Here is a 20518-nt window from a genome sequence, read left to right on the forward strand (position 1 = left end):
GTACAAGCACAGTGGTCTGGAGAACACAGAACTTTCTGGGGGGACGTGAGCTGGGGGTGGGCTTGAAGCACCCCATAAATGCCCCCTGTCCCCAGGTTCACATACCCACACAGACCACACCCAGGGGAGCCATTCCAGGGAGGGCACCAGAAATGTGACAAGTTGGGGTCCTTCCTGGGGGCTTGTGGGAGCTGAAATTATGGATAGTGGGTTTAAGAATGCCCACATATTCCTTACCACCTTCCTATCCTTGTTTTTAATGTATTTGCATATTGCACTACATACAGATCTGTATCCTGCTTTTCCCCATAACATTATCATAAGCATTTCCCATGTCATTAGAAGAATTAAGATTCTTCTGTCACAAAGAAGAATTAAATTTTTTTGTAACATTGGCTAGATATTTGATTACGTTAAGGAATTATTATTCATTTTTAAAAATGTAATAGTGATGTTACAATGTTGTTGTTAAGAGTCCTTTACCTTGGAAGCATGTATACTGAAGAAGTGATGGATGAAATGATATGAGTGTGAGGGTTTTGCTTCAAAATATGTGTTTGAGAGGGTGAAGTAAATGGGAGTGGAAATGAAGTAAGTTTGATAATGTGCTGATAATGTGTTGATAATGGTTGAAGTTAGGTGATGTGGAGTTGGGAGTCCATTATGCCCTTTTCTGTGCTTTGTGCGTGTTTAAACATTTTCATGTCAAAAAGTTAAAATTCTTTATGAATTTAGGTTCTAGTGTCCTTATTTAAAAATTTGTTTTCTTAATGGAAGTCCTGGGAATTGAACCCAGGACCTCATGCATGCTAGGCACACGCTGTACCACTGAGCTATACCCTCCTCTCCCTGGTTCTAGTGTCCTTATGATGTTCATGACACAGAGACTTTTCAGTTTATTTAATCATTTACTGTTTTGGGACATTTTGTGATTTTTTGTGGTCATATATGATATAGCAAGCAGCATTCTTCCCCCAGCATTTATTTGTGCATGAAATGTCCCCCACACTTAAAACGTTTTCCTTGGGAGAGGTTTGGAAGTGTCATACTATTGCATGTGTGAGTGTGAGCATTTAAGTGTGACGTACCCTTTGCTCTCCAGGTGGATTGAATAAATTTTCCCTTCTTATAGGAATGCAGGAGCCACCTCATACTATCAGCGTTGCACACCATCTTTTAAAGATAGATCGTAAATTGATAGATTATTTCATTTAAACTATTGGGAGAATGTCTGTTTCTTGAAAGACAAGATGTTTATGCCGATGGTAGAAAATTTGGAAAGTACAGAAAAGTCATGAGTCTGAAAGAAAATCACTGTTGAGTTGTGGAAGTTTCCAAAGAAATTTTTTTTCCCCAGAATATTTTGAAACGTTCTCTGCTGTTCAGTTATAATGATAGCTGGAGGCACTGTCCAACTTTTTATTTTGCAACATATTTTTTTTTCCAGCACAGATGTGAAAAGTTTCACATCTATTATTTACTACTGCAATGTCAAACAAAGTTAGTTAGAGAGGAGTTCCAGAAAAAAAAGGATAAATTTGAAAAAGCCCACAGCCACCACGATGGAAGGTGACAGAAGGCCAGCGCGCCGCCTGCAGCAGGTAGAAAGGAAACGTGGAACTGGGTTTCCAAGTCAGCTCGCAAACGCATTTCCTCACCTCTCCACTACAGCCGAGTGGAGATCCTGTTGGAAATTTGCAGATGGGGAAGCGAAGGCCTGGGCATATGAGGTTCTTCAGAAAATGGCCTTAATGTCCTAGTTTCACACCAGGGCTGGGCCCCCTTCTCCCCATCTTGGAGTCTGGCTGCCCCGCCCCCACCCCCGGGATGTTCCTGGTCCCTCTGCATCTTGCCTGTTCACGAATAATGAAGTTGGAAGTTATAGTCTGGGACCGCGAGGCAGTCAGCTCCTGGTGAGAAAACTTTCTGGCTCATGAGAAGAAAAGACCTTGGAGAGCCCCTGGCAGATTCATTCCCCCATGTCCCTCCTTCCCTCGGAGCTGTGGCCAGGATGGTGGTTTGTCACTTGGCTTTGCTTCTCACCAGCACCGCCCCCCCCAGCTCTCTCCCTCCCTCGAGGGATTGCATCACCTGAAATTAAACATCAGCATGTTGCCATTGCCCCATGACTGGCTTTCTGGACGCCCTGAGCTCTGGAACAGAGTTAGCCAGGTGAAGAAGGAGGTAACATGTTCCAGGGAGGAGACACAGAATGTGCAAAATCTTTGTGGGTGGGACATCAGGGCAGGTAAAAATCAACGGCAAATGCAGTGGAGAAAGAAAGAGGAGGGGCGTCTGATGTCAACGAGCTGGGGCAGAGCTTCAGCGAAGGCGGTGTGGACCACAGGGAGCAGAGCGTCTTGATTCTAAGATCAATGGCAGTCCACGTAGGGCTTTAGAGCGAATGGAGGTGAGCCTGGGATGAGGCAGTGAAATCAAGGTTGAATTTTGAAGAGGCCACTTTGGCTGTGCTGGGCAGAATAGGCCAGACATGGGAAGAAGGGTTTGCAAGTGGATGTTGGTTGATCAGGTAAGAAGCAACTGCGTGTTGCAGGAGAAGGATGACCTTAGCTCAGGCTGCCGTGGTGATGATGGAAATGGAGAAGCACGGGCGTATTTGGGAGACACTTAGGAGGCAAATGGATGAGTGATAGTGGCTGGGATGTGTCACCTGGGGCGGTTGATTCCTAGGTGTCTAGATGAGCTAGTTTTGGGTGCTGAAAGCATTCGTGGAGAAGGTGGGAAGATCCAAAGTTCAGTTTGGGAAGTACGATGTCCTGTGAACAGTGTGGTACCCAAGTCTGACCTCAGAGGACAGGTCTGGGCTGGGGGCCGACATTGGTGAAACTCCTGGTCTCACTGCTCCCTGAGGCTCATTTCCTGTGTGTCCAGGAGGAATCCGCCTCTCAAAATCCGCAGCTGAATTACGTGCTGATGAGCCGTGATGGGCCCAGGTTATGTCTAGGGTGCGTTTGTCCCGGAGGCCTTCCGGACTCAGATTCATCCTTCTCTGACGGTTAGTGGGGCATGTTATTTTTTAAATAATTGAAAGACATACGGTACTTCTGTCACTGAGACTCCAAGCACCAGGGCTGGTGCCTCTGTCCTCAGTCCCACGGACTCGTGGAGGAAACCAGGCGCAGGGCCCCACCTGCTGCACTGCTCGCGCTGCTGCCTCCGAGAGGTTGCAGTCTCACACAGATACAGACAAATGGGTGGCACGTAATTTGGCTGCCTCGGGAAATAGCTCCCATGCATGTGTGGTTAAGAGGGTGGAACATGCTAGAGGGCAAGGGGGACGAGGGGGTCACCATTTCCCTGTAGGTTACAGGCACCCCGTTTCTGAGCGAGGTTAGTTACACTAACTTCTGGGAAGGTGACGATTCAGAGAACACACTGGGGATAGCTCACTGATGATGCTCAAAACGACAACATTTTCTCTGTGGTTAGGAGACCGTCTCTGAGGCTCTTGCAGACTGTTCATGAAAACCTTGTTTTTTTCCAAGTGATTCAGAGTTTGTGGTGACAGTGTGTTGACTGGAGAGTGGGGTGTGGCCTGTCACGGCCCGGCAGAGTACTATGAGGCTGGACTAGAGCATCATTCTCAGTGACTTCTGTCTTACAGATTCTGTGTCCTGATGTCATCGCTATCATTTGATACTCCAGAAAATGAATTAACTGAAGCAGGCCTCCACAGCTGTACATTATTAGCACATTCTTTGTCTTAAATCAGCAGAGCATGGGTGACTGTGTCTGACTTGGCCATCATTTTCAGCCTCCTTGCCAGGTGGCTTTTGGTCTGTTGCTTTACACGCTTTGAGGAGTGAAGGCTCGTGTGGACGGTGGCCGTCCTGCATGCTTTCTCAAGCCCCTCCTCTGATGGAATATTCTATTTCCTTCCTACCTGGTTTTCTGTCTCCAGTTCCCCCATGCATCTGTCGTTCCCCACCTTAAGCCCCTCAGTTGGTATCCTATTAGGCTCCGTTCTAAATGAATGATTCTTTACTTGCCATGTAGATGGCATGTCTGAATAAAAATGAAATTGAGAAATTTCAGTCAATTGGATAAACTTATAGTTGACACAAGAAACACCTTACATGATTTTGTAATGCAAATTAAATAAAATAATAAATCCTAAATTAAAAACAAAAGAAGTAACCCTTGGCAAAATTTTACAGCAAGTGGAAATACGCCAACCATAGAATGAGGAAGCACTTGATGTGAGCCCCCCGTTACAAAGAGTGTGGGCTGTTTGTCCACTTCGGGTGAAGTTCTCACGCGCATGTGATACAGTACAGTCTGCTGGTGTAGGTAGTCAGGTGCTGTTGGCTTGTGAACTGCCCACCCAGTGCTTATGCTTCTGTTTTTCTCTTCTAATAAAACTCCAGTTTTATTTAGATGGCAAAATGTTTAGCTTTGGTGGACAAGTCATGGTTCGTCTCAGAATCATAGCAATTCTGGGTCCTCTAGAAGGAACATGTTCTAGGGAACCACATGACCCAGTTCTGGGACATGATCTATGAAAGGAAATCTGTTGGACTTCTCTGGGAAAATCTTCCTTCTTGATAAGAGAGAACTGTGGTGAGAAAATCCTTTATTTATTTATTTATTTTTGCTGGCCCCTTGCTTCTTGTGTTGGAAGTTATGCCTGGAACTCTGGCAGCCTTCTTGTGACAATGAAGATTGAAGCCTGAGGACAAAGCCAAGACCTTGAAACACAGTTGAATAAGCCTGTGTTTGATGCCCTCCTTGAAGCACTGAATCAACTCCGACTGCCTATCAAATGACTTCTTTTTAAAAGCATATTTCCTTATGAACATAGCAACTAACTAATCAAGTTTTGGATTATTCCTGCTAAAATTTAATTTTTGTATTCTAGTTTGGTATACAAAAAGCATCTTTGAACCCTGTATCTTATTCTGTCTTCCCCAGAAGTTAGATTTCATGTTGGCTTTACCAGCTAAATATCAAAAGATTATCAATGAAAAATAATTTGTGTTTAATTGTGGTGTCGCCAATTGCTGACTAGTGATAGACTGTGGATACAGGTGTGTACTGAAAATAAGCAAAAAGTTCCTTTTTCGTGACTCAGGAAAGAGAGTGTACTTGAAAGACTTCTACTAATTATGGGTATCAGCCCGCTCTGTTTCTGTCTCTGCAAGAGTGAGCAGTCACCATTTTTTCTTCTCTTTTCTTTTAGATAGCTTATAATGGAAATATAAAAGTAAAAATTTTACAAGGGTTATATCTAGGGTTGATTCATATACATTGAAAATAACAGGATTGCATTTTTTGGGGGAATATTTCATGGCTAGAAATTCTAAGCAGTAATATCACACGGCCCTCCAGATGCTTGAAAAATATTCAAGTCATACTCAAGCAGACTCCACTTTAAAAAAAGGTTGAGTCTGAGGACTTACATTTCTAATTACAAATAATTTTTTATGATTGTCATATCTTTAAGGAATCCTGATGAAAAAGTTCATTATAAAGGCTTCCCAATTTTACCTAGAATGGAAACTGGGGAAAAAAATTCCAGAATATGAATTTGTCTGAATATGTAGTTGAATTAATCAGGGTTCTCCAGAGGAACAGAACTAATAGAATGTGTGTGTGTGTGTGTACAAATATTTAAAAATATATAAAATAAAAATATAAAAATATTTAAAAATTTTTAAAGGAACTGGCTCATAGGATTGTGGAGGATGACAAGTCCAAAACCTGCAGGTAGACCAGTAATCTGGAGACCAGGGAAGAGCTGAGGCTGCAGTTAGAGTCTGAAGGCTGTCTTCTGCTGGCAGAATTCCCTTTTCTTAGTTTTTCTTATTCAGTCTCTGTCTATTAAGACCTTCAACTGATTGGATGAGGCCCACCCCCACATTATGGAGTCAATCTGCTTTACTCAAAGTCAATTGATTTAAACCTTAATGTCATCTAAAAAGTTGCCTTCCCAGAAACACCTAAGATAGTGCTTGATAAATATCTCAGCACTGAGACCCAGCCAAGTTGACACATAAAATTAACTCTCACAATAGTCAAGCACTGAATTAATAATTTAGCATATCAAACTATAGAATATGCCGAGAATGATGTCATTCCTCTTGTGTTATTCATTGTGATGAATTTTACAGCAAAGCAATTTTTCCCAATTTCTAATTTATGCATAGGCAGCTTAAAAAAAAGACTGTGAAAAAAATCCAAATTTGTCTCAAGCACTGAAGATCACAATAAAGCTGATGATAGCTTTGCAGCTGAATAAAATTCTTTGATGTAATGAATTAATTTAGGGAAAAAAATGATTGGAGCATTAACTGATGAAATGCCAGCCAAGCTGGCTCTGTAATAGGGATTTTCAGTGGAAAGTCAAAGGAAAAACCCAGCTCTTCTTTCTGGATTACATTAGATTGTTCACCACTGAATATTAGCTGTAAGAACTCTGTCTAGCAATCCAAAGAAAGAATTCAGTTCTTGCCATCAGTGTGGTTAATTACAAACTGATATTAAGTAGTAGATTGTTCAAGATGCAGTTGTGAAGATTCTAAACGTTTTATAGAATTTGCTCACTTCCCATCATGACATCATTTGAAAATCTATCAGGATTTTAAATACTTTTTTAAAATTCCTGAGCTCTTTATTTTTTTAACTTTTTTTTTATTGAGTTATAGTCATTTTACAATGTTGTGTCAAATTCCAGTGTAAAGCACAATTTTTCAGTTATATATTAAAATACATATATTCATTGTCACTTTTTTTTTTTTGCTGTGAGCTACCACAAGATCTTGTATACATTTCCCTGTGCTATACCGTATAATCTTGTTTATCTATTCTACATTTTGAAATCCCAGTCTGTCCCTTCCCACCCTAAACATTTAGATTATGAGTGTCTTTCCACTGGACTTGAAATTTATAAAGGTGAAACCATTTTCTCCCTGTGTTTAGGAATTCCTTCTGAAGGTGCTTTCTCTAGGAAGGGCAAAAACAAAACCAAAGGTTGACTCACTATTAGAATTGATGTGGTGAAGGTGTTTTTGTCTCAGCATGTTACAAATCAAAGGATAACTTTATAAGAAGAATATTCTAAGTTATTTAACCCTCCTTCCTAAGTCAAATGGAAGTTCATCCAGCAACACTTAGAACCTCTGTTCTCTAGCAGGGTCTTAAAAGAAAATCATCGATGCAATTGATAACTTCTTCCTGGCTACTTTACTGGCTCAGTGAGAACCTGGTTTTGCTTTTTTAAGATAGGCTAGAAGAATAGGCACTACAAAAAAACAAAACAAAACAAACAAACAAACAAAAAACCACACTGTCACCTTGTCACATTCTCCTGTGTGGTTGATATAACAGTTTGCTCATCAGTGAGACATAACCCGCAGCCGTCAGGCTTGCTTGTGGTTGAGAAGATGCCGTCTGCACAGCTGAGCCTGGTTCCAGGAGTCATCCACACGAATTCCTCCAGAAGCACAAATTCCTCGTGAGCCAGTCTTGCATAGATTGGACGATGGGGGTGCCAGGTGATAGACACCATTCCAAAATCTTTCCTTTTTGTCCACCCATCCAATGAACTGGCTTCTTTGGTAACCATCCAGTGTTGAAGAGGAAAAAGATATTTAATTTGGTGAACCATGAAGGTTGGCTCAGGAGACCTGGAATAGGTTGCTTATATATTATTGAAATCAGCCCGTAGAAGGCATGCTGCAGTCTTGTCAAAGGGAAATATGCTTGCCCAGATTCACGACCCGAAGTTGCTCTGGCTTTGGAACACCAGGGAAAAACAGCAAGTGCTTCAAACTTCCCAAAATGATGATTTTCAAAAGTGCTTAGCATATTTGGCAAATACACTTGATCTTGGAGTATGGTCAACCTGAAACTGAGGGGGAAGACCTACAGCATCTGTATATAAGCTGCAGCCACAGATAAAACAATTGGGGCATTGAAAGCTGCATCCTTTAGTGAAGGTTGCCAAGGGCACTGGTCTTGACCATGATTGAAAGGAAGGGAAGTTCATCTCATCTGGAGAAGGAAATCCAGAGAACCAGTGAGCCCACAGCTGCCTTTGCCCCGGCCAAGAAGGAAGACTGTACAAAATCCTGCTGAGAGACGGTCATTTTTGTCAAATGTCTCAGAAGATTTAATTTTGAAACATTAATTTGTGATGACAACAACATATTTACGGGTGTAACCCCTCGACAGATGACACATACGTACTAGAATTTCAGTCAGCAACCTTCCTCATAAGTTAGAGGAGAAAGGAGTGTCCATAGTGATGCTTCCATCAAAATTACTACAAAATACCAATTATATTCATTTTCCTTCCAAAATTTTCCTAATTAATGTTATATGGATGATATGCAGGCTCCTCAAAAAAATAAAAATAGATCTACCATATGATCCATCAATTCCACTTCTGGGTATGTACCCAAAGGAAGTGAAAATAAGATTGTCAAGGAGATATCTGCACTCTCAAGTTCACTGCAGCATCATTCAAGCAGCCATGATATGGAAACTACCCAAGTTCCATCAACAGATGAATGGATAAAGAAGACGTGGTATGTATGCTGGGTTACTGGAGATATAGATACATATATATGTATATATACATACTGGAACTTTATTTACACACACACAGGAATATTTTTCATTGTGACAACATGGATGGACCTTGAGCACATTACGCTAAGTGAGATAAGTTGGAGAGAAACACCAGCACTGTATGATATCACTTACAGGTGGAATCTAAAAAAGCCAAACTCGTAAAAGCAGGTTAAAATGGCAGTTACCAGGAGGTAGGTGGTGGGAGGAAAAGAACAGACGTGGTTTAAGGATACAGCCTTGCAAAGGGTGATAGTTAAGCCTTGGAGATCTAATGTGCAGAATTGTGAATATAGACAACCATACTGTATTATAACCATCAAACTTTCTAAGAGACTAGAACTTAATTATTCCAGCCACCAAACACAAATGATAATTATAAAATGTGGTAGGGGTGCTAATTATCACTACAGTGGCAATCATGTTACAACATATAAATGCATCAAATTAACATATTGTACATCTTAAACTTACACAGTGTTTTATGCCATATATATTTCAATAAAAAATGGAAAAGTTTATATGGACTAATCACAAAGTGGTTAACAAGTCCATTTCGTATGCCTGCTTTTCCTTAAGACAAGGAACGTAAAAGGAATCATCTTTCCTCTTGAGAATTGTTGGGCAACTGAAGGAGGTTAATGGAAGAGAAGTTTATTGAGGCCAAATCAAAAACAGCTTGGTGACATGTATTTTTATCTGTTTTTTTTCCTCAAAGTACATTGCTAGTTATACTCTAAAAATTAGCTCAGATTGTCCTGGGGCAGATAGTAGCAGACAACTGAGCATCAATATTAACCACTCCAGTATCATATAAATGACAGCCTCTTCTCTCAAGTGGTGGAAATGCCTCTGGCAAAGAGGACAAATCGCCTGGGTGGAAGATAGGTCTCTTCGGTAGATTAAAAGGCAAAGGAAAAACAAACTCTCAGTGACTAGTCCTGTTCTTCACGTCATTTGATGAATTTCTTGGTTGCCCAAATCTCAAGGACCTTCATCTGTTTCTAATCGAGATGCAAACAGGGTTGATTAAAACCTAATCTTCCTTACTGGGGCTGCATCTCAGGCCAGTGGGAAATCAAACAGCTGCTCACACGTTGCAGGGGTGTGGGTTTCCTACTGGAAAAGCATGTATGTGATTGGCAATCAGGAAGCCTGACTTCAAGTCCCACTTCTGCCACTTGCTGGGTTGTATGAATTTGGCAGTTTATTTACATTTTCTGCAGCTTGGTGTTCTCATCTGTAGGATTGGGGTGATCATTTCTATGCAGAGCATAGAGCATAGTGTTAATGTCCAGTTAGGTGAAGTGTAACCTGGCTGTGTTTCCATGCTCGTGCCGAGGGCATTCTTGGCCGTGTTGGCTGTTGTCCTTACACTTCTTCCAGACCTCCTCTCGGGAAGAGTCTCTGACTGGCATCTGTTCTTACTGGGGGTTGACCCGGATATTTTCCAGTTTCTCCTTGTGCTGTCCTGTCTGAGCCTGACCATGCTTGGCTAAGTCCAGAGATACTGTTGCTCTCTGGCTTTTGGTCAGACTTGGCCAATGGGAGGTGTCGGCAGAGCTGGGAGCAGAATGGGATCAGAGGATTCCTTCCTGTCGGGAACAGGAGGACTGGCGCCTGGGCTCCTGTCCACAGCTCTCCCTCAGGACCCCGGTGACATAGCTAGCATTTTAATAATGTCTATTGCCTAGTATTATGTACCCATGTTGCTCCTTCATGCCTGTAGGAAGACCTAATAGAATCAAAGCAAAATTTAACATTAATGACCAACATCTTAGTCAGCGTGTGTCATCCCTAGGCAGATGAGCTACATGTACTGGAATTTCAGTAGGCGACCTTTCTTGTAGGTTAGAGTAGAAAGAAGTCTCCACGGTGATGCTGCCATCAAATTACTGCAAAATACGAAAAAATGAAATTATATTTATTTTCCTTCAGAACAGTTTCCAATTTAAGATTGTATGGCCTGGTTACAAAGGATGAACAAGTCCATTTCATACAAGAGTTTTCCTTAAGGAAAGAACATCCATCCCTCCCTCATATCAGGCCTCTTCCTGGTAACAGATGCCCGTCCTTGCTTGCCGGGTCCCCCTGCTTTATAAACGCTCCCTTCGTGGAACTCTCCAGTGATGTGACCTGTCTTTCTGACAGATCCTAGTCTAGGGTGCGGTGCCTCTCTAGCTCTCTTGTTGGACTCCCCAGGCATCATGACTACAGAAACTCTGTGCTGATCGCTGCTCCAAGTTCTCAAATTTAGTACCGAGTCTTAACAGCCTAGAACTGCAGAGGAATCTGTTTTCTGAGATCCCAGCAAAGTTGGGTAGACTTATTTATTGCTAGAAAATTTGTCTAGAAATTTAATGAGAACTCTCTGTAACCTTTCATGAGCAAGGAGTCATTTATCTTTTGTTGCAGTGTAGTTGACTTACAATGTTATATTAGTTTCAGGTGTGCAACATAGTGGTTCAATATTTTTATAGATTATACTCCACATGAAGTTATTATAAAATGTTGGGTCTAGTCCCTGTGCTGTACATTACATCCTTGTATCTTGTGTCTGTTTTGTACCTAGTCATTCGTACCTAAGGAGTCAGTTATTAAAAGCAAAAACAATGGAATGAAAAATGGAATGCTGTGATAATTTTTGTATGTGGCTGCATACACACAGTTTTTAAAGTGCTGATGGCAATGATTTCAACATCATTTAATATTCTAGTCTATTTTCCTCTAAAATACTTTTTCATAGTTATCTTCTAATATTTCTATTCAGTTTTTTTCTGTGCATTTCTCCAAATACATGATAGTGTCTGTAAAAAAATATGAACTCTCTTGCAAGTTTAGTAACTAGCATTCAGACTTAAAAAAAAACTTATTTTGAAGCAGTGGAATAGTGAAAAGATGAGGTTTCAAGCGAGACAAATCTGAGTCATAATTTTTAAGTTGACTTTTTACTAGGTGTGTGACTTGGGGACAATGTGTCATTCTTTTATAGCTTTGCTTATCTCAAGACATATTTTAAGAATCAAATAAATAAAATTGTGTCAATAAAACCCTTGGCAGGGGCCTAGCATGCAGGAAACATTCATTTATATGCCTGCATGTCTGCAGTTCCCCATCTGCTGGGTATCTGTCTGAGACAGTGAACACGTCCATTAATACAACTTGGACATGTATTCAGTTTTTTATCCCTAAGTTGGAATGTGTTCAGGCTTCACTGTTCCATTAACTACTCTTGAAAAATGCCCAGAAATTGAGGCTTTGTTGTCTCTATTGCTGTGGAAAGGAAATAGGATGGAAATAACGACCTCCTTGGAACCAGGCCTAGGAGGGCATCAGTCTCCACATCGCTCGTGTTGTGGCATTCACGGTGCTGTTTGTGAGGACAGAAAACAAACGAGGTCAAGGCTCTGCGTTCCCAGAGCAGCGTCCATTGAGGGGATCATATGTGATGGGAGGCACGTCTTGAGTACAGTGCCCCCCTGCTCCGTGCATCCCTCACTGGACGAGCTGGACAAGTACAGAATTTGAATGACAGAGGATCTTTAAACAGCACCGTGAATTTAAAGTTGCAGATGCTTTCAGCACAATTCCTAGGTAAACACCGCCCAGGCCCGTTGCTCTCCAGCTGAGCCAGGCGGAGGAGTGTTTAGAATCCGTCCTTGGAACTCAGCCTAGTCCGGTGCCAAAGGCGTCAGCTGTATTGATGGTTATGACTCTTCCAGACACTGTTTTAAGTTACCAGGCACAATTCTGTTTATTGAAAAATGAACAGTGTGGTTCACACAGTTATAGGACCGCCCTGTATTAGTCTGAGTGCTCTGGGATTAGATCCAGGTGTCAGCTGAATCAACTGAATTTATCCTGGCTTCTGACTCCTTTGGCTTTTCATTCAGACCCTGTCCCGAGCTCACAGAACAATTCCTAGAGCACTTGTAACATTTTCCTCTAGGAAGTCCTTTTCCAGCGGGTCATGCCTTTTCTAGTCATTGCTTAGCTCTAAACTTATATGTAAATTAGAGATTTAAAAAATCCTTAATTTCAAATAGTTATCTAGAGGACAGGATGCTTCAAAAATTTGTTCATGAATCCTGCCCTTGATAGTTCCCCCTGGCAGGTGATATAAAGTAGGAAAAAAGTAGAAATTTGACACTGTGATATCTCCTGCTGTGTTGTTGCTTCAATTTAGAATGACTTGATGCCTGAGAGAAAGGAGGGTTAGCATGTCATTTGTGCCTTTTCTCAGATCACAAAGTAGACACAGAAAGAACATCATAATTAGGATATCCGTGAGGACGAAGCTGACTTATTTATTTGAAATCATCTAGAAATCTTGAATGTTCCCGGCAAACAGCAAGCCAGAAAAAGACAGTGAGATTTTTTTGGGGAAAAAAAAAAATCATTGGGCTGAAAAAAAGTATTCACTTAGCTTCTTCCCTTTTAAGTGGAGAGAGTATGTGGGACCAGCTTCTCTGTCGACAGTTCTGTAATTCTACACGTCTCAGTCCACCAGCGATGACCTAGGCTGTGGAACCATCCAGGGAAGAGGTGGCTGGAAGAAACACTGGAAAGAAGATTTAGGTCGTGAGGTTTAACCACCAGGAATTCGATAAGTAACTGTCAAAAGCTCTACACAGCTGACTCCTTCAATAAAGTCAGAATTGGGGATTGTTTTGGATGGAAGTTTTTGTGTGTCTCTGTGGCCAGAGATCGAAGGACGTTCTGGCTTTATGTATTGGCCAGAGCAATACCTTGAGAGGAGGCGAAATCCATTTAGAATAAACCCTCTGCCAACAGCCCAGCCTGCATTTTCAGCCTCACCTTAGGTGCTCCCAGCGAGAAGCCCTGCACCTGGGCGGGATGCGCTCGCTGTCCGTGAGCCTTGGCCGGGGTGGCGGGGGCGTCCGGCCCTGGGCAGAGCCTGCGTGCTGCTGGGCAGCCCTGGGGGCTGTCGGCTCGGAGCCTCACGCGGCCTGGCGTTTGTGTTCACAGACGCTGTCGCCCCATCACACCGGGCATGCTGACCGTTTTCTGCGGTCCGTCTGGGCCCCGCTCACGCTGTAAATCTCAAGTTCAAAGTGCAGGGCTGCCTGAAACGCTCTTTGAATTCGAGTGAACGAATCATCTTTCTTGATTTCACGGCTTTGTTTCCATGAATCTAGCCTGACTTCACATTTGCTATTTGTCTTTTTTTACTTTATACATATTTTTATTGATGTATAGTCAGTTTATAATGTGTCAATTTCTGGTGTACAGCACGATGCTTCAGTCCTACATGGACGTTCATCTTCATATTCTTTTCCACCATACGTTACTAGAAGACGTTGAATACAGGCCCCTGTGCTCTGCAGACACGTTTGCTGTTTGGATATTGTCTTCCTCTGTTGACTTGTGTTGGCCCTTTCCATAGGAACTAGAGTCAAATTTGTCTCTCCCTCTGTTTCCGTAGCTTAACGTTACAAACTTCAAGCTGTTATTCTAAATGAAAAGGCTAATGTTTAACAATAATTGCATCATCTGACTAATTAAGCTACTCCTGTTACATTGAAATTTCTAGAAAAAAAAATGACCTTTTATGTCTTTATGTTAAACAGGAAAAGCCAAGGGTGAAACTTTGAAAGTTTAGAAATATTTCTCTCTTTTAAAAAATTTCTGCATCGGGCCATTGCCCGTGATTTTGGTGGTAGGCTGTCCACCCAGCCATGTACTTACATTGTTTCTGTATTTATCAATACATCCCCAAAGACATCATAAATGTCTCTAAAAAAAGTGTCCTGTTGGAATCAAGACACGGTATGTGTATAATACTCTAGGTTCAAATCTTGAACCTGTGAGTTTAGGTGTCACAAAGCGAGTAACCAAAGGCTCCTGAGATAATGGGCCCTGAAGACATGTCTTTCTTTCTTGGAGACCAGGGACCATGTCTCATTTGCGTCTAGAGCATATTACTCTGGGCCTTTTAGATATGAGACCACTGGCTCCACTTGTCACTGGGAGAGAGATTTGAGAGTATTGATGGTCCAAGCAGAAACCTTGGACCCAGAGATGTAAGGCTTAAGGATTAATAACAGAGAAGATAAACACGGAGTCGGTGAGCCAGGATTGCGCACAGATAGCACGAAAGTAGGCATGTGAAGGAGAAAGTTTATTTATAAGTAGATCACGCGAGCAGCTAGCTCTTTGCCCTTTCTCTCCCGTTGGGATGTGTGCTGTGCGTAGCTGCGACCTGCCTTTCCTTAATGGACAGGCTGAGGGTCCATTATCCATTTGGACCGCAGCTGAACACCTGCACGTTCTCTCTGAAAGAGCTTCTCCGTTAGAATCATAAAGGACTTTCGAATCCTGGGCACCATGAAAATGGTGTCTGGGTAGCAAGTTCAGCTCTGGGCTCCCTGAACTGCCTCTGCACCCACGTGTTCCAGCCCCTCCTTGCCTCCCGCGGGCACCGTGCAGTTTTTCCACACCTTTCACCGGGGTTACAGGTCACAGAAGCCAGCCCTGTTGAGTAGGTTCTGACGTGGTGCACAGAGTTTTCGGTTAGGTCTGCTGTCTTTGGTTTTCTTCTCCAGACGTAAAAAGAACCTTAAACGTGACCCTTAGAAAAGTGCCTTCACCTCTGGAAAACATGTGTAGAGGTGGAGGAAATGAAGGCACCCACAGGGTCCCCGAACTGCGGAGGCTCTGACAGCCCGTCCTGGTGCCGCGGTGAGAGGTGGCCGCCTCGTGGATGGACTGCTCGTGGGATGCTTGTTCTCCTCAGGGTTTTGGGTTAATTGCAGCACATCTCCTTCCTCCCCATGATGTGCAGCTGCTGAACCAGTGCGCACACCTTACGCGAGGACCGGTGGGCCGATTCTTCAAGATGAGCAGGGATTGCCCTTCGCGTCCCTAAATTCTGTGCGCAGGGTAAAGGTGCCGGGCACCGCCACTCCACCTCCAGGGTGTGTTTGCAGGCACCTGCGGCCGTTCCCAACATCTCCTTGTGAGATAACACGTATCCTGTAGGGCTGCCGCCACCCACTGCGGAAGGCTGGCCTGTGACGAGCGGGGCGCTTGGTGCCTTCATTTCAAAGCAGTGCTTTTGTACCGTGAAGCACACTGACTATGCAAAACTCATTTTCACACCCTGATTCCTCACTGCTATTTGGGATGGCCTGTGAATATTAAACATTTCCTAGCTTTCGTTTTTTCTCTGCTGCTAATTATTTTGCTTTCTCTCCCCAAAGTCGACACTAACATCTATTGAATGACTGTGATATCACCTTTATAGGAGTACATGAAAAAAAAAAACTCAACCGTATCCTGCACTAATTTCTTTTCCTTTAATCTTATCAAGTGTTAAGTGAAAAATAATGAGAGGGCATTAATAATAAAGGCAGGACTGAAATGAGCAGAACCAATTGTGCTACGTTTATACTGTTACCGCACAAGTCTGTTTCTTCTGTCTTCCCCTGGAGGCACATATCATTATTTGTGGAAGCCAGAAAGATAAAGCTTATATGGAATTTATGGGTATCTGTTATAATCTCTGGATTCCAAAGACTGGAATTATTCACCACATGATGGTCGGCTCAATTAATGATTAAAGTACGTAGAATTCATACCTCCTGGGAGTGCCTGGGCGGCCGAGTAAGAGATGTGTAGCAAAGGGTTCGGCCTCAGTAGAAGATACTAGCTAGTGATTAAAGGAAATTTAACTGCAAGACCTTATCTGAATGTGTGGTTCTTAACAACTCGTGGCCTGTTCTGTAACCATGGGTAAACTTCAGTTACCGATGGAATGTCTCATAATTTCAGGGTCTTGTTACCAGCCGTGCACCTGGTGAATTGCGTTAGTAATCGAAGACAAGTAAACTCAGTAGTTTGCTCTGCTGAGCCAACAAGTGTCCTCAATAACGTTTCTCATCTTCCCATGATTGTACAACCTCTAGTCTCAGCAGCCGAGAATAAGAATGACACTTTCTGTACGCTTCTTGCAAAGAAGTGTAGACATGTTCTGGCCAGGTGTGATTGGAATCTGGGGTACGAGGCCAGCCTTCCATCCCCCTTTTCCCTTCTTACTGGCAGGATTGCAGCTGTGAGGGTGAGACGTCGTCCACCGTGCTGATGAAGCCAGCCTCTCCCGTTTGGCAGGGAGAATGTGCCTGTGTCCCTGACCCCCGGGAGCCAGCACGCCAGCCCTGGACTCTGTGACCCAGACTCTTCGGTGAGTGCGAAAAAAACCCGATCGTGTTTAAGGTACTGTTATTTCATTTCTCTGTTATGGCAGCCAAATCTAATCTTAACCAACATAGGAAGTTACAAAAGAAATCCAAGTCAAAAAAGAAAAAATAGCAGAAACATTAGGAAATAGAGAATCAGTTAACTTAGAGAATCAACGAATATCCAAGGGTTGATGTTCAGGGGGAAAAAAAAGCTTTTGTGGAAGAAGAGCAAGGTGTGTTTTTCAGCTGTTTCCACGATGTCAAAGGCAGAAACTGGTAGAAAGTTGGTGCTCAAATGGTGTTTGCCGATGCTTACGGTGAGTGAGACCTGGAGGTGAGGTCAGAGGGTTTTAATATTCCCATAGAGTGAAGGGCCTCTTTCCCCTGTAGTTCTTGTAGGAATACTGTTTCCAGGATTTTAAGGAAAAAAAAAAAAAAAAAAGCTTTGTGGGGATATTCTCGATGATACTGGGACAGCTTAGCTCCAGAATTTGAACTTTGTGACAGTAACAGCGCTGGCAGCAGCCACAGGAAATAGTGTGAGTTAACCCGACGAGTCAGGAAGCATGGAGAACTGCATTTGTTTCCCCGAAAAAATTGAGTAAAAAAAAAAAAAGCTTTCCTTGTGGAATAGAGAGTGCAGGATGATTGTTAATCTTGATAATCTGCTCAAGGGAAACTAGCCTTTAGAGGCTAATATTTCAGACTAAGGGAAAACAGGCTGCCAGAAACAAGGGCACAGGAGATCCCTCACAGATGAGTGTGCTGTCTGAGGTACGGTGGATGAATTTTAATTGGAGATGGAGCAACTAATTATAACCAGTCGACTCTATGATGCATTATCTACTAAGATATCAAAGAAATAATCTAGTTTAACAAATATTTATTGAATGCTCTGCTAAGACTTAGGAAAGATGCAGATCAGGCAACGCGTTGTCTCTGCTCTGACATGCCTTTCTTTCTGAAGAAAAAAGCTTGGTTGTGCCTGCAGTGGCAGTTCCTAAAGGAAACAGAAGTGGAGCTAAACAGGAAAGCTGGCTGTTGCTATTTCTGTGTGAATTTAGGACTGCTTCTGGTTGGAGAAATACTCAGTTATGTCGAGTACTGTCAGGGTAAGTGTGAACTATAGGAATCATCGACGCCTTGCGAGTAACTCGATTAGGAAGTTAGCCCAGACTTCTTCAGGCCAAAAGGATGTGCATGTATTGGTTGCTGGAAATGAAATGCCTACGTTATCTTCACAGCTTGCGGGTTTCAAGCAGACCAAGTTTCTTCTTTTCTTTCCTTTTCTTTTTCTTTCGGCTGCAGCACCTCCAGGGATAAATCTTCTGTCTTGCTTTGCGGCGTGTGTACAGCCCTGATCCAAGGAGGGTGGGGTGCTTTAGTCTGACTTACTCCTGGGCAGGGCTGGCCGGAACCAAGCTTAATAGACTGAACAGTACTTTTCTCAAATGAGAGAAAGATGATTTGCCGAGGGAAGTGGTTCTAGATACACACATCCATGCCTGCTTAATTCCACCGAAGTTAGGCAGCTACTCAGGAGAAAGATACGGCAAACTCTGATGTTCTTTTTTTTTGTTTGTTTTGTTTGTTTTTTTGTTGTTTTACTCAGTAGAAGATAGGATGAACAGAAAACAAAGATAATACTTTAATTTCTTCTTAGGGATCGAAGGTCATAACGCCGGGGGAGGATATAGCTCAGTGGTTAGAGTGCGTGCTTAGATGCACGAGGTCCTGGGTTTGAGCCCCAGTACCTCTGTTAAAAACAAAATAACAAAGTAAAACCTAATTGCTTTCCCCCAACTCCAAAAAAAAAGAACAAACCACGAAGGTCATAAGGCTGAAGACAAAGGACAATGTGAAAACTGAGTACCTGATTTCAGAGAGGATTTTAAGGAACAGGATTAAAAAGTTCATTTATAGTAGGTATATGGCTTAGGACGGTAATTCATGTGTGATATTATACAATAAATGGGTCCCATGGGTTAATGTATATGACAAACATTGCACACAGTATCCTCCTCTTCAAACTTTTCAATACATGTTAGTGTATAGAAGACTGAAATGTTTTAGGGTAAATAAGCCCTAAAATATCATTTATTCTATTTGACTATAGATTTTTTTAAAAAACATACAATACATAAAATTTCCAAACAGTGGTTTAGGGATGAAGAGACATAATCTCTATCAAGAGGACCTGAAATGGAAATTTGAACAGAAATGAGAAAAGGTTAAAACTACTGTATAAAACCAGGCACCATGAAGTACAGAAGATATAATTTTGAAAAAATGTTAACTATCAGGAAATGGCACTGAGGAATTAAAAGGCAGACTATCTTTGGAAACCGTTGAATGCTTCTACACCAGCAAATAGGATGTGAATAATAATCAAATATGGAGATGTAAATATGATATTAAACACAGGGTTTCTGTTACTTACTGAAACAAAGATAACCACTCTTAAGCCTGTTGGAGCTAATTAAATACTAGTCACTCCAAATTAAGTTTATGTCTTATATAAACCAATAAACTCTTATAAACAATGTATGTATCTGGATTTCAGTACAGCATATGCTATGGACAGAATTGTGGACACCCTCCCCCCAAAAAGATATGTTGAAGTCTTAATCCCCAGAATGTCCGAAGGTGACCTTATTTGGAATTAGAGTCTTTACAGAGGTAATCAGGTTAAAATGAGGTCATGAGGGTGGGTCCTCATCCAATGTGACTGGTGTCCTTATAAATAGGGGAGACTTAGACACAGAGACAGGTGTGCACACAGGGAAGATGATACAGAGACACATGGGGAGAAGATGGCCACGCGACTGGAGAGATGTACCTATGAGCTACGTAACCCGGAGGATGGTCAGCAAACACCAGATGCCGGGAGAGGCCAGGAAGGTCCTCCCCAGGGCCATCAGAGGGAGCACGGCCTCCCGGACGCCTTCATTTCGGACCTCTAACCTCCAGCACCGTCAGACAATGCACTGATGGTGTTCTAAGCCGCCCTGTTGCTGGTACTTTGTTACGGCAGCTTTAGGAAGCCATCACAGCCTACAGCAAAGTCACGACACCAGGGTCTCCCGTCTCCTTTTTCACTTTCAGCCTCTCCATCCCAACCACCTTATGCATGATAATTAGCGCTCCAAGCACCTGGGACCTTGTATCTGTTTCTGTCTTCATGACACTCCCAGAAGTTATCAGCACCTAACCAGCACCCCATCCGTGGTTCCCGGGGTCATACTTTAACAACGGCGTGCCTCCTGCATGTCCCTGGCTTGTCTGGGTTGACATTAGAACAGGTGCATCTCACCTTCACAGATGAGCTCATATCAATTTGTTAGGCAATTTGTTAAGAATCTTCAAGAAGCCCTCAACGGGCTGGAAGACCATCCCCGGCAGATGATGTTAGATCAGGTAGCACAGAACAGCAAGAACTCCATCTGTGTTCTGAACGTGAGTTCCAGAAGTCACACCACAAGTGTGATTTTATTTCCTTGGAATTTAGCTGGGAAAGCCTACTTGTCTTTGAAGTCACCCAAATTTCAGCTTTGTCCTTGGGGCTGTCGCTGGTGGACAGAGGACTGTGCTCCGTACACAAGTCCACTGAAACGCTGATGCTCCTGTGCCCATGTGGCCGTCTTCTCACCAGGAGCTATATTTCCATAGCTCCTCATCTGGGATCAGAATGGGTACAATCTACACATTTTTGAAATGTTGAACTA

General features: G+C 42.6%; 1 protein-coding gene across 1 annotated transcript in view; it reads left to right on the forward strand.

The window, feature by feature from the left end:
• Positions 1-16854, forward strand: part of SOCS6 (suppressor of cytokine signaling 6) — a 244000-nt gene extending 227146 nt beyond the window's left edge. The window contains exon 5 of the transcript XR_010378202.1: positions 16657-16854. The gene's annotated coding sequence lies outside the window, so the exon portion shown is untranslated. The remainder of the gene's footprint in view (positions 1-16656) is intronic.
• The last annotated feature ends 3664 nt before the right edge of the window (positions 16855-20518 follow it).

The sequence above is a fragment of the Camelus dromedarius genome, chromosome 28 (assembly GCF_036321535.1).
Source record: "Camelus dromedarius isolate mCamDro1 chromosome 28, mCamDro1.pat, whole genome shotgun sequence".
Taxonomy (NCBI): Eukaryota; Metazoa; Chordata; class Mammalia; order Artiodactyla; family Camelidae; genus Camelus; species Camelus dromedarius.